Below are 15728 nucleotides of genomic sequence, written 5' to 3'. Positions count from 1 at the left end.
ATCAGTGTGTGCCATCACATTTGCCATAGTGGAAAGATGAACATTCATGTCTTTCATGAATGCTTGTAAGCTAGCCAACTAATTACTTCCAGCACCACTTTTTCTTTCTTTTTTTTTTGGAAGTTTTTTCAGTCTTCATCTTTTTTGAAGGAGGAGAAGTAACGGCTGAGTGACATTACCACTAGCAGCAACTTCCTCATCATCACTTGAATCGAGTAAAACCTGTGGGGGGGCAATAGTTTGCAAATTGTTGATTGCTTCAACAAAATCTTCAGCTGGTTTTCCAGTTGCATAATCCTTGCCATAAACATTCATGAGTTCATGGAAGTAGGGAAATGAAACTCCATACAAGTTTTTGCAGCTTGGATGTTTCTGAAAAGCACAAAAATTCCCAAAATGTTCAAATATACAACATCACGAGGTATCTCAAATATAATTTAAATGACATTCCACATAGGATTTTTTTTTTAGCTAGCACTACAAACAAAATCCTAAAATCAATTTTTTTTTTTTTTTTTAAACTGATGCACTTGTATAAATAGTTCTTGCTAACTATAGTTCTTATGCTTGCTTTTATAAATAGTCCTTCAAATCTTTATATAAAAAATAGCAAAAATGCTAAGCATCCAGAGCCATAGGAATATAAACAAAAATAGCAAGTATTCAAATTAAAAGTTCATAACCTTAAAAAATTTATCATACCTTGCAAAACTCATCATAAACAGCCCGGTCCACATAAACCATTTTTTGGAATCATCCCAAACGAATCCACTAGTATTTAACATAGTAGAAATAGCCCTAAACTTTGCTCCAAGTGTCTTTAGTCGAGAATCGATGTGTGGTATAGCCTTCAACCCACAACCAGGAAGAGCCTTACCTATGATCTCCTCTAAGCGAACCATGTAGCCGATTCTGAACCCATTTTCACACTTCCAATGAGGATCAACAGCTAGCTCTGACAATGCTTCTACAAGAACTTTATCTTCTTGAGCGGTCCAAAATCGTTTGTTTTTTTCCCCTTCCACCTCCACTTGCACTACTTTTATCCATCCTACTAAAAAATTTGAACCATATTAACATGTCAAAATAACATTGCATATATATAAAAATGAAATTAACAAAAAAAATATTCAATACAAGTACATAAAGGAAATTATTATAAGTCCAACACAACATCCATAACTTGATACAACAATAAAAATAAAAAAATAACACGAAATTGAAACAAAGGTACAAGTCTCAAGTTCAAATAACAAATACAATGTTGTTTACCAAACAAGAATAATATCACAAAGTAACTCTGTGGGTCTAGCCCTCCAATCATTGAACATATTTTGGGCCATTGTATTTTGAAAATTAGTCCATGGATTGGTTACAGCAATGGAGGTTATGTACTCCACATCATCTTCATCACTAGCATCACCATCACCATCATCATCATCATCACTATCACTTTCCTCAAACAAGTCATCATCATCAAATTCTTCAAGCATGTATCTTTTTACCAAGTTATGTAATAAGGCACAACCAAGCACAATTCGACCATGTGTTTGTAAACTAAACCAAGAAGGACTTCTAAGAATTCCCCATCTTCCCTTGAGTAACCCAAAGCATCTCTCAATCACATATCTAGCTTTTGCATGCCTTAAGTTGAAATATTCTTCGGCGGTTTGAGGTTGACGGGGGCCATTATTCCATTCTCTAAGATGATAAGATGCCTCTGTATGTTGCAAGGAATCCCTCTCCATTAGTATATCCTCCGTCACATAGATAATAACAACCTTGAAAATTTTTTTTTAAAAAAAATTACTCTCTTACTAAGTCAATTTCAAATAAAGTCTACTACGTCAATCAAATTACCTTTTGGAACTTTCAACCCATTAGGCCTAGAAATAGCATCTCGAAGAATCCAACCATCATGTGCCGATCCCTCCCAACCAGGTAAGACATATATAAATTCCATTTCAGGTGAGCATACTCCTAGTACATTCATAGCAAGGGTACCTTTTCTAGTGCGATATTTGGATCGATCTTCACAAGGAACATTAACTAGAATCATTGTACCATCAAGGGCACCTAATGAGCTCTACAAAAAAACAATATCACTTTAAATTATGTAATAGTCTCTCTATTTTATCTCAAATTAAAGTGTTGGTTTTTTAATTTACCTTGAAATATTTCCACCTTTCATCGTCGCAATCCTCTTGTATTGGAGTTGGTTTCTTAAGAAGAATATTATGTAACTTTAAGATTGCTAACAAACAAGCATGAAATTGTCTACTAATAGTTTCACCACTTCTATAAAAATGTGCACCAATCATTCTATTTTTCTTATGGTGAGCTAATGTGTATAAGAAGCCCGCAACCATCTCTTCCAAACATGTGTTTCTTGTTTCGTTTAATCCACCGATATCTCTAACCATTTCTAAAATTACACCAAATGTGTATCGATTTATACGAAGATAGTTCCTACACAAAGTGTCACTTTCTCTAATCATTCTATTCAAGTTGTGCAATCTCATTTTCCTTCTAGTTTTTTTATCTAGCTTAAGATAATGGGAATTGTATATAGTTTTTCTCATTGAGTAACACATCAAATGTAGCAACACAACACAATTAATCATAGTAATTATGAACCGAATAAAGTCCCAATTTCTCTTCCTTTTCAAAGAAGTACCAATTCGAGCCATTTTATGTAGAAAAGAACATCAACAACAACATATCATTGACTAGTTTACATATCATTTATACTCTAGATACATAAAAATTTCAAGCAAAACAAATATATACACATACATGAACATTAGTATATATAAACATCAAATATAATTAGCATTCATTCAAGGAGGAAAAAAAATTAAAACCGGTAAACCCTTCAAATAGCAACAGTGAACAACAAATTAATATCAATCATTATGGAGGTGATTGATAACGTGAATAATTCCTCATGAATTAGGAATAATGTATAAATTACCTATCAATTTATGAATAAAACAAAAAAAACGACAGATTAAGGTAGATCTAGAACGAAAATATGAATATTACGGTCGCCGGAGATCGTACCTTGTGGGGATCAGTCGGAAATAGTCGCAGGTGTACAACTTCGGTTGGTTGTCGTGGTGGCCGGAGCTCCGGTGAGGGGTGACGGTTGCTGGGAATTTCTTAGGGTAAGAGAGGAGAGAAAGAGTGATGGGGAATGAAAGGGAAATGGGATTGCTAAAGTCTGAGGGAGGGTGGGGAATGGGTGTAAAAGATATTTGGGTAAACACAAAAATAAAAAAAAGGGTAAAGGGAATGATAGATGATGACAAACAAACAACAACAAAGGGAATGGAGCCTGTCCATTCCCTTTCTCTTTGATTATACACCCAAACCAAACGGCCCCTTAGTAGTGTTTTTTCGCTCTTTAGAGCCACTTTTATTACTAATTGGTGTTTACTAGTATTTTCGTAGATTTGGTTGACTTTTGTAGAGATTTGCGCTTTTGAATCCTTTTCCCGAGATTTTATGGAGCAACTACGAGCATTGGAGAAGCACGACCAGTTTCTATAGCCCAGGGTCGGTTAAAGCCATCGAACCGGTGATTAAGGGCTCGGTGTATGTGATACCGGGGCATTTTGACCGAGTATTCAAGACCCGAAGAGGAAATCCAGATTGGCCCGAAGAATTGGAGCCCAATAGAAGTCCAAAGAGTGGCCCAAGAGTGCCGCCCGGCCAAAGAAGTTCCCGCCCGAAGGCGTGCCCGGCCGGGCGGGGGAAGTAAAGCCGGCGCCCGAACTCGCGCCCTGCCGAGCGCGAGAAACATACCTGATGAGAAAAAGGAGCGCCCGTTCGGGCTGTGCCTCGCCCGATCGGGCGCGTGTTATTATTAGGTGGTTTAATCGTCGTTTAAGTTTGTTTTAGTTTAGGATTCTTGCTTAATATAAATACTTTTCCGTTAAGCGAGTTTAATATCTTTTTTTACTCTTTCTTAATTCTTCTCTAAGATTTTCTCTCTCTACTTAGCTTTTAGATTAGTTTTCTCTCTCTAATACTTTGTTCTTTACTCTACTCTTAATTCCAGATTACTTTGGTAACGATTCCTTTTCTCTTAATCTCAGTTATTTATTTATTCTTTCATCATGTCTTATTTTATTGCTTTGATTAGTTTAGATTTAATTATGTTTGAGTAGTCTTCTTTCTGAGGTTTATGGGGATCCATAAATAATATGAAGGGGTAATTTATTATTGTTGATTATCAATGCTTGATTATTTTCCTATTGATTTAATGCTCTGTGACTAGATTAGGCCTGATCTTTTATGCATGAGTTTGACAATATTGATTAGAGATTCGAGAGATGAGAATTGATGTTTAGGTCTAGTTTCAATAGGCGGGTTAATTTATAAATGGTTAAGTCGAGATTCGAGAGATGAGATTTAATACCGGTAAATTAATTGTGTGATTGTAATACGTAGCGAAAGCCCTTTATGATCTGATTAATTGATGCATTCATGATTGATTGTTATGTTTTACCCTGGAGTATTATTTATTGGTGAACCTATGCCCTAGGCTTTTATTAATTGATTTCTCCTTATTTTTATTCTCCTTAGTTTAATTCCTTTTACAACAACAAATTTGGTTACTTGATAATCTAGACTATATTAGTTAATTAGGAATAGAAATACTCGTTTCCCTGTGGATTCGACCCTACTTCCCTATCTATTATTAGTTAGTGGTTTTAGGAATTACTTTTGATTAGGTGATACGACTTAAGCCTGTCAAAATTTGGCGCCGTTTCCGGGGAAACGGTTTTATTTTTATTTCTGATTATTTTTGTAGTCTAGGTTATTTCCTTTTGTCTCAGAGAATGTTAGTTCTTTGAGGCAAGTCTCATATTTGCTTTTAGTTCTTTGTTTATGCCCAGGTGTTCTAGATCAGGTTACATCCCATTCGATCCTGAGATCAAACGATCCTTCCATAGACAGAAGAATTTTTACAAGCAAATTCTGGCGGGTTCTGGTGATAACAATAATCACCGAGACCTTCCAACTGATTCTAGCGATTTAGAGGTATCTTCAGATCCAGAATCAGAGGTGGCGGTTGCTAAAAAGCTTAGTGATTATTCACAACCAAAGCTTACAAATTTTCCACACCTTACTCCCACTCCAGCTCTTGATGGGGTATAATTTGAGATTAAACCGCAATTTATAACAATGATAGAAAGGAAGCAATTTAGTGGAGCTAAGGGAGAAGACCCAAATCTTCATATCGGAAACTATTGTCAGTACTGTAATACCATCAGGCAAGCTAGGGTTACACAAGACCGAATCAGGGAGATTCTCTTTCCTTTCTCTTTAAGTGGAAAAGCCAAATTATGGTTTAATGGTTTAAATAGAACTGCACTTGGTATAACTAACTGGGAAACTCTTGTTTTGAATTTTTATAACAAGTATTATCCTGCAGAGAGAACATCTGTACTACGGAGTGCTATCCAGAACTTTTCCCAAGAAGCCAATGAAACTTTATATGAGGCTTGGGAAAGGTTCAAGGATCTACAAAGAGAATGCCCCCACCATAACTTGGCACAATGGCAGTTAATCCAAGTCTTTTACAATGGGATTGGAAATTCATCTAGAATAATATTGGATTCTGCTGCTAGTGGGAGGTTTATGAACCTTAATGTTGATGATGTAGGTCAAGTTATCAAAGATATGGCGATACATAATTCCCAATATGCGAATCCTAGAGGCTTTGCTAATAAGGGGAAGCATAGTGTTGACTCTGTATCCTTTTTACAAGCTCAATCAACCTCTATTTGCCAAAAACTAGATAATCTTAGTACTGAAAATGTAGCTAATGTTTTTGCAATTAATAATAATGCTAATGAGGCTTTCTGTGAAAATTGTGGAATTTTAGGTCATTGGGAACAAGATTGCAGGAGTTCCGTGGAGCAAGTCAATGCCTTTCAAGCTTATAGGCAGAATAACCCATACTCCAACACCTACAATCCTAGGTACCGAAAGCATCCGTACCTTTCCTACCGGAGCACCAATGTTCAAAATCCACCACCACCACAAGAATCACAGGCGCCACAACAACAACAGCAGGAATATTACCACCCCAATGTTGGCCAGAAGAACCAACCACAACAACCCTCCTCATCTTTCGACCCTACTTTGGTAGAAATTAGAGCGATGTTGGCTAACATGCAGAAGCACATGCAGAGTAGAGATGCCAAATTGATTCGATCCTAGCACACAATAAAATTGTAGATAATCAAATTGCGCAAATTTCTGCTACTCTACAAGCCCGTCAACAGGGAGCCCTACCAGCACAGCCGACTAGGTCTACGGATTAAGCTTATGCAATTACTCTAAGGAGTGGTTCAAACTATGAAGGGCCCTCTATGCCCAGAGATGATGAATTTGTTTTAATAAATAATGCTAATCTTGATTCCGTTAAACCTGACAATGTAGCTAATAGCCCCCCGGGGCTAAAGAATAGTACTAATATATCTAATTTTACATTTCAGGGTATGACTCCAGGGAAGGTAGCAACTCCAGATAAGAGTAGTAATGCTCCAAAGCCAGTTATCAAACTTCCATTCCCCAATCGTCACTTGAAAACAAATTTGGATAGGCAGTTTGGTAAGTTTCTGGAGATGGTTAAAGATTTGCAGGTAACAGTTCCCTTCATTGAATTAATTACACAAATTCCTGCATATGCAAAATTCATGAAGGAAATATTGACAAGAAAAAGGTCTATTAGTGAGGTAGAGACAGTAGCTTTCACTGCAGAATGTAGTGTCGTACTTCAAAATAAATCTCCACCTAAACTGAAAGATCTGGGTAGTTTTTTTATTCCTTGTCATATTGGCAATTTGATGATTGATAATGCATTATGTGATTTGGGCGCTAGCGTTAGTATTATGCCATTGTCTGTGTGTTCCAAGTTAAATACGGGTAAACTAAAAGCTACCAATATTACTCTACAAATGGCCGATCGTTCTTTTAAATACCCCTTAGGTGTTTTAGAGGATGTTCCTGTTAGAGTAGGTAAATTTTATATACCTGTTGATTTTGTTGTTCTTGATTTTAAATACCCATATATTTTGGGTAGATCATTCCTTAACATTGCAGGAGCAATTATAGATGTGAGATGTGGCAAATTGACACTACCAGTGGGGGACGATAAAATTATTTTTAATCTTAATAATACCCCTAAAAGCCCCATGGCAGAGGAGAAGTGTTTTAGTGTTGATGTGGTTCAAAGTTATTCTAACAAGCCCCAAGCTCTTGTAAAAGATCCCTTGGAGGCGGTATCTTGTGTTGCATCCTTTACAAATGAGATAGACAAATGACAGAAGGAAGTTGATGCAATAGAAAGAGCCGTCTACACTGTCGGTCTTGGCTTCGAAGATGAGAAGGTGGAACTAAACAAGCAAGTTGTGGAACTTAAGCCTACGATAAGTGTTCCGCCAGATCGAGTTGCAAGTGCTAAATGTAGTGACAATTTTAAGCAACCATCGATCGAAGAGGGATCTTTAGTGCGTAGCATTGAAGAACCCCCAGTCCAAGTCAAGGAAGATCCACCGGATAAGGTGAATTGGCGTCCCATAGGGTATGTCAGGAAGCCGCGTCGTGGCCTAAACATCGCTTGACCAGGTGAGAAACCACCCGACCAAACGTTAGGCCAAGAGTCCTATTTCTTGTTCTTGGAAAGAAGGTCGTGCGGGACCTAGATAAACCAGCGCTTTGCGGGAGGCAACCCGTACTTTAATGCTTTTTAGACTAGTTTTTATTTCTTTTTCTAGTGAAAGGAGAGATGAGGGAATCTAACGAGTTTTATGAGTTTTTGTACAGGCTTGAAGGAAAAGAGTTAGCCAAAAATTGAAGAAAAGAAGAAAACAAAAAAAAGCGTCCAATTAGCCTCGGGCCCGATCGGGCGAAGCTCGCCCGACCGGGCGCGAGAATGAGGTTAGAAAATCAGGAATTTTTGCTCGACCGGGCGCGAGAGAAGAAAAAATTTTGGGCATTAGATCGCCCGACCGGGCGCGAGAATAAAAGGGTTTTATGGGCAACAGATCGCCCGACCGGGCGCGAGAACGACTCATCATAAAGAAGCCCAGATCGCCTGACCGGGCGAAGGTCCGCCCGATAAGGCGCGACTCATACTCCGCGTCTTTCTTCTTCTTCTTTATTTCTTTCTTCATTTTCTCTCTTTACTCCATACTTTCTCTCACTAAAAATCCATTTTCCTCTACCTTCTCTCTAAGATCTTCTCTTCATTACTTACCCAAATCCAATAATTTTTACATATTCTTAATCCTCTCTTCATCCTCTACAATCCTATATAAAAATCCTCAAGTTCCACTCAAATAATTTTTATACCCATTCTCAAAAATGGCGGAAAAGAGGGCAAGAACACTTCTAGGGGGAAGCTCAAGCCAACAATACGACCCGGCTTTGCAACTACCACATTGGTCGACGATCAAGATAGCAACCCCGGAATAGAAGGAAAAGCTTGAGCAGCTCTACGGGCGAGAGGTAGTTCCTTCACGGTGGTTACATCACCTTACTCTAGAAGCATTGGGATTATATGACTATGTTAGGAGATTTTTGAACGATATTGGTATAAGGAAATTTGTTGATATGCATTATGCCACTTATCGTGAATTAACCTGTGAATTTCTTTCTTATTTGCATGTTCATAACCATAAAATTGGGCCAAAATTGATATTTAGGTTAAATAATAGAAATATTACTTTAACTTTTGTTGATTTTTGTAAATTATTTGATTTGGAACCTGATTTGCCTCACCAATGGCATGCTGAATATAAAATGGATGATACTTATACTGCTTTGACTGGTTTTTCGGTGCCTAACGCCCAACATGCTAGTGCTAAACCAATCCATCATCCCGTTCCAACAATATGGCAAAGATTTGCGGGTGTTAGCTTTTTAGGTAGGAACGAGCCCCATAACTGTCAGACCAATGAACTTGTTGTTATTGGCCATTATGTGTACGACTTTGGGAAGCTTAACATAGCTAGGTATATCATCCATCACTGAGCTAGGCATGCCACAGCTAGTAACGCAGCTAGTACCCCCATCCGTCTAGGTGGCCTTATCACTAGGATAGCTATTAAGAAGGCCGATTTTGTAGAGACTAGACCCCACCAGATGACTAACTGTGGACCGGATACCTACATGACCACTAGGTACCTAGAGGAGTTGGGTTGGGTACGATCGGATAGTGAGCAGACCTTCCACTGGTGTATTAGGACAAGGATCGAGCAGCCATTGCCTATCTTTTCCTTACTTAGTCCTGACTTGACCGCCTTTTCCCCCAGGCAAGCGTCCTACATGTACGACCTTTTAGTTGCCCATGCTAGGGGGAAAGCACCACCAGTTCCACCACCCCAGACTGAGCTCGAGGTAGTGCGTTCACCACCTCGCATGTCTCACTCTGTCCCCCATGTTGACTCTGACCCAGTTTGGGACCTTCAGAGTATAGGTCAGGCTTTAGGCATTATTGAGCATTCCCACACTGACCTTAGGAGGATGGTAGGCTCCATTGACCATAGGTCAGGGTACCTTGAGAGGAATCAAGGTAGAGCTCTCTACCTTATGTATGATGATTATGCTCGTCGAGGCAATATTCCCGACGACGCCATTTACCCTGACTGGTTTCAGCCTCCACCCCAGGGATACGATAAGGATCCCACTGCCCATGGTATTTATACTGACTATTCTGCCTTCCATGGGTACGGCCAGGACATTCCTTTTGGGGGACCGGCGCTGGTACAGGTGGTAGTGGAGGTGGAGGTTTCGGCTCCATGGATGAGGATGATGAGGACTAGCTATGCTGGGCTAGTTCCTGAGCCAATGAGGACATTGTCTGATTCTAGCTTGGGGGAGATTTTGGATTTGGTATCTTTCTTTTTTCTCTTTTCTTTTGTTTTTGGTGTGTTTTCTTAGCTTAGATTTATTGCTTTTTAGGTTAGTTTGATTGCTTTCTTAAATATGAAAAATACAAAAAAATTAAAAAATAAAAAAATCCAAAAATACGTTCCGATGAATTATAAATCATGCTTCCCTGTGCCCCATACTTGGAAAATATTGTTTTGATTCTTGGTATATGATGATAAGCATTGTGGATTTGTTGATCATGATTTGAAGTTTGATTGCTTAGATGTCCTAACATGCGTCAATTTTGTCCAACTACTTGTGAATATAGTGCTTGACTAGTTGATTTGGTTAGGAATGTGTGATAGTTCCTGGTATGTCAATGAATTTGAGTATTGGTTTACAACTATAAGTAATGTTTATATGACTCATTATTATGCACATTGAGGAGGGTGAAGACATTTGTTCATTTAGGTAGCCTTCAGATGATTTTAGATACATTTGTTTCCTTCTTGATACCCATGTTAATGCCTTGACTTTTTGTTGTTTATTATCCACATTACAAGCCTATTTTTCCCCATTGGTTACTAGTCTCAAGCTTGGCTTGGGGGAGCTATTAGTGAGTGAGGTGAGGGCGTTTGTAGTGTTCTTATTATTTGCACAATTTTGGTGGGTTTTGAGAAGTTATTTTGTTCTTGATCGTAGTTTATTTTTGATGAGCTTGAATGTTTAATCTTCTTGAGAAAAATAAAGTATGATGTTATGAAAAAAAAAGAAGTGAAAAAAAAATGTGAAAAAAAAAATAAGTGAGCTTCAAAAGAAAAAAAAAGAGCAAAAAGAAAAAAAAAATTGTTCAATGTTCAAATGTTCTAGTTAGAGGTTAATCAAAGGAAAAAAATTGAGCTTCAATGGAAAAAAATTCAAGTTTGAAAAATAAAGTTTGCTCATTCACTCTAGTTCTACACTATCATATTTTTATGAGTGGAATTATAAGTGTTGGGATTGTTTGCTATGATTGGAATTGTATTTGGTGGATTCTTGTTGGAATTGGTTATGTAGGAGATGTTGATCATTATTTATTTTGATCATTGGTTTTATTAGGATTTGCTCCCTTAAGCATAGCTTTTCTCTCACTTATTCCCAAATGATTCCTACCCTTTGCCCTAGCCTTAAATTACAAGCTTTAAAGACCGTCCGACCTTTGTGCATAGAGTTGTATGAATGTGAAAGTGTTGTTTACCAATGCAAGTTATGATTTGACATATTTCGAGTCGACTAGTAGGCTGAGCGTACATCTTTTTATACACACGAAAATGTGAGTTGGGAGGGCATTGTTAACATAAAGGGGTTGGTTGGAGAGCGATCAAGTACATTCTTTACTCGCCACATAAATGAGAGTTAAGTGTGTGAGCACTAGCCTTGAATTCTATATGCTCTTGTGGTTTGCTCTATTTGACAATTGTTAGGGAGGAAGAGTAATTGGATGAATTTGATTGGTTGATTTTGAAGCATGTTTATTAGATTTACCTTGATTAGTTTGTGTTTGATTTTTACTTTTTGGGGTGAAGCATATTTATTTATTCATTGATGAGATCTTTGCTTAGGGATAACCAAAGGTTTGTCTTAGGGGAGTTTGATATGTTCATTTTATATAGTATTTTACCCCTGTCTCTTGGTCATAATTAGTAGTGTTTTTGGCTCTTTAGAGCCACTTTTATTACTAATTGGTGTTTTCTAGTGTTTTCGTAGAGTTGGTTGACTTTTGTAGGGATTTGTGCTTTTGGAGCATTTTCCTGAGATTTTATGAAGCAACTACGAGCATTGGAGAAGCACGACCAATTTCTGTAGCCCAGGGCCGGTTAGAGCCATCGAACCGGTGATTAATGGCTCGGTATATGTGATACCGGGGCATTTGGACCGAGTATTCAAGACCCGAAGAGGAAATCCAAATTGGCCCGAAGAATTGGAGCCCAATAGAAGTCCAAAGAGTGGCTCGAGAGTACCGCCCGGCCAAAGAAGTTCCCGCCCAAAGGCGCGCCCGACCGGGCGGGGAAGTAAAGCCGGCGCCCGAACTCGCGCCCGGCGGAGCGCGAGAAACATACCTGATGAGAAAAAGGCGCGCCCGATCGGGCGTGTGTTATTATTAAGCGGTTTAATCGTCGTTTAAGTTTGTTTTAGTTTAGGATTCTTGCTTAATATAAATACTATTCCGTTAAGCGAGTTTAGTATCTTTTTTTACTCTTTCTTAATTCTTCTCTTAGTTTTCTCTCTCTACTTAGCTTTTAGATTAGTTTTCTCTCTCTAATACTTCGTTCTTTACTCTACTCTTAATTACAGATTACTTTGGTAACGATTCCTTTTCTCCTAATCTCAGTTATTTATTTATTCTTTCATCATGTCTAGCTTATTTTATTGATTTGATTAGTTTAGATTTATTTATGTTTGAGTAGTCTTATTTCTAGGGTTTATGGGGATCCATAAATAATATGAAGGGGTAATTTATTATTGTTGATTATCAATGCTTGATTATTTTCCTATTGATTGATTTAATGCTCTGTGACTAGATTAGGCCTGATCTTTTATGCATGAGTTTAACAATATTGATTAGAGATTCCAGAGATGAGAATTGATGTTTAGGTCTAGTTTCAATAGGCGGGTTAGTTTATAAATGGTTAAGTCGAGATTCGAGAGATGAGATTTAATACCGGTAAATTTATTGTGTGATTGTAATACGTAGCGAAAGCCCTTTATGATCTGATTAATTGATGCATTGATGATTTGATTGTTATGTTTTACCCTGGAGTATTATTTATTGGTGAACCTATGGCCCTATTCCCTAGGCTTTTATTAATTGATTTCTCCTTATTTTTATTCTTCCCTATTTTTATTCTCCTTAGTTTAATTACTTTTACAACAACAAATTTGGTTACTTGATAATCTAGACTATATTAGTTAATTAGGAATAGAAAGACTCATTTCCCTATGGATTCGACCCTACTTCCCTATCTATTATTAATTAGTGGTTTTAGGAATTACTTTTGATTAGGTGATACGACTTAAGCCTGTCACCAAACGTAGCTCTCTTGAGTGTCCTGCTCAAGTAATTATGTGTAGTACTTTTTAAGTTGGTCAAGGTTTGTCATGTTTGAGAACTCATTGACATCCATGTCAGTTAGTTTTGCTGCACCTCGTGATAGGATTATTTTGACAACATAAGGTCCGGACCAATTAGGCCTAAATTTTCCTCTTGGATCCAAAACATTTTTCCTTAATGCTTTTAACACCAAGTCTCCTACTTTGATGTTTCTTGTCTTGACCTTCTTATTAAAGTGCCTAGCCATACGGGTTTGATAGCATTAGGTATGATGTAGAGCTTGTAGTCGCTTTTATCATCAAGTAGAATTAGCTCTTCATACCTTGCTCTACTCCATTCGACTTGATCGAGTTTACTTTCTAGTGCAATGCATAGAGATGGTGTCTCTAGCTCTACAGGTTGTACGACATCCATTCCATAAACTAAGGAGAATGGCGTATTTCCTGTTGATGTGTGAATTGACGTGTGATAACCTTAAAGTGCAAAATGGAGTTTGTCAGGCCAATCCTTGTAATTTTCTGTCATTTTCTAGATAATATTGTTTAGGTTTTTACTAGCCGCCTCAACAGCTCCATTTTCTTGAGGTCTATAAGGGGAAGAATGATGGTTTTGAATGCCATATTTTTGTAGCAATTCTTCACATTCAGCTTGAAAGTGAGTTCCATTGTCACTTATCATCTCATGTGGGACTCTGTATCGAAAAATAATATTCTTTTAGATAAAGAGTGTTACATGTTTTGCAGTGAGTTTGGCATATGATTGTGCTTCAACCCACTTTGTGAAGTAATCAATTTCTACTAAGATGTATTCGTGACCTCCTATCCCAAGAGGGGTAATTTTACCGATAATATCAATTCCCCATGTAGAGAATGGCCACGGTGAAGTGTAGGTGTAAAGTAGAGATGGAGGAACATGTTGTAAATTGGCATAAATTTGGCACTTAGGGCATCTTTTTACATATTGATGACAATCCCTATTCATGGTAGTCCAATAGTAACCTTCTCCCATTATCTTTTGGACTAGCATTTTTCCATTAACATGGGTTCCACAAATGCCTTTGTGGACTATTCTCATAGATTTTTGGGCATCCTTTTTCCCTACACATAAGAGAGCTCGGCCCTTAGGTACCCTTTTGTGTAACTCGTTGTCTATCAATACATTTTGGGAAGCCAAGAGTCTTAATGCTCGTTTTGCTCTTTTGTCATAATGAGGAGGATATTCTCCTTTGATGACGTATTTAAGTATATCTGTATACCATGGTTCTTCTTCCTCTTCTTCTTCTTGGATCACTTCATCATCTTCTATGGCTTGAATATTAGCCGGTTTATGCCTTTTCTCTATAGTTAGAGGCATTTGCTTGATTTTCATAGGAATCCTAACCATTGAAGCTAGTCTTGCCAAGGCATCAGCAAATTGGTTTTCCTCTCTAGGTAGATAGGTGTATTCTACCTTTTCTAATTGATTGGTGAGAATTTCCAGATAAGTTTGGTAAGGGGCTAGACTTTCACTCCTTACTTTCCATCTTTTGGAAATTTGGTTGATGATCAATGAAGAGTCTCCGAATATTCGTAGTTTCTTCACTCCCAATGCCAAAGCTGTTTCAAGGCCTACCATGCATGCTTCGTATTCGGCAGCGTTGTTGGTAACGTCGAAATATAGCTTTATAGAGATTGGGACGTGTTCTTCTTTAGGTGATACTAATAATACTCCAACGCCACATCCCTTTTGGTTTGAGGCTCCATCGAAGTATAAAGTCCAAGCCCACATATCCTTTGATAGCCTTTTGAGGCATGAATCTTACATCGAACTGGGCTAAATTGACTATCCACCTTGATATGCGCCCATTGAGTGTAGACTTTTCGAATAGATACTTAAGTGGATCCATTCGAGAAACTACAAAGATTGTGTGCACAAGCATGTAATGTCTTAGCTTGGTTGTGGCCCACACCAATGCGAGGCACAATTTCTAAAGCGGTGTATAGCGCACTTCATATTCGAGCATCTTTTTGCTTAGATAGTAGATTGCATTTTCTTTACCTTCTACTTCTTGTGCAAGCATAGCCCCATTGTCTCCTTGGTGACTGTTAAGTACAACCTAAGAGGGATCCCTGGGAGTGCTGGCGCTAATACGGGAGGATTTGCGAGATAGGCTTTGATCTTCTCAAAGGCTTTTTGACACTCGTCATCCCATATTACTGGCACATTATTTTTAAGCTTCTTGAATATTAGTTCGCATATCCTTGTTAATTTCGATATGAACCTACTTATATATTGCAACCGGCCAATAAATCCTTGAATTTGTTTCTCGGTTTTGTGCGGTGGCATTGACATGATCGCCTTGATCTTGGTTAGGTCAATCTCTATTCCTCTAGAGCTTATGACATATCCCAAGAGCTTTCTTGAGGTGATTTCAAAAGCACACTTTGATGGATTCAACCTCATGTTGCATTTTCTTAGCCTTTCGAAGAATTTTTTTAAGGCTACTTGATGTCCTGGGCAATCTTTTGATTTCTCAATCATGACATCTACATATACTTCAACATCTTTGTGCATCATGTCATGGAATAGGGCAGTTGCTACTTGTTGGTAAGTAGCACCCGCGTTTTTCAACCCGAATGGCATCACCGTGTAACAGTAAGTACCCCATGGTGTTATGAATTTTGTTTTCTCTATGTCTTCTTCTGCCATGAGAATTTGATTGTATCCTGCGTATCCATCCATAAATGAGAGAAGCGCATGATTTGCT

The 15728-nt window shown here is 38.0% G+C and overlaps 1 long non-coding RNA gene across 1 annotated transcript; it reads right to left on the bottom strand.

Moving 5' to 3' along the window:
- Positions 1-230: 230 nt before the first annotated feature.
- On the bottom strand, positions 231-2269 carry LOC110704272. Its single transcript, XR_002507892.1, has 3 exons — positions 2169-2269; positions 703-2076; positions 231-372 (listed from the first exon to the last, which is right to left on the bottom strand). It is a non-coding gene; the product is annotated as an uncharacterized LOC110704272 (long non-coding RNA).
- Between the last annotated feature and the right edge of the window lie 13459 nt (positions 2270-15728).

The sequence above is a fragment of the Chenopodium quinoa genome, unplaced genomic scaffold, assembly GCF_001683475.1.
Source record: "Chenopodium quinoa cultivar QQ74 unplaced genomic scaffold, ASM168347v1, whole genome shotgun sequence".
Taxonomy (NCBI): domain Eukaryota; kingdom Viridiplantae; phylum Streptophyta; class Magnoliopsida; order Caryophyllales; family Amaranthaceae; genus Chenopodium; species Chenopodium quinoa.
This window is presented reverse-complemented; position numbering and strand designations above follow the sequence as displayed.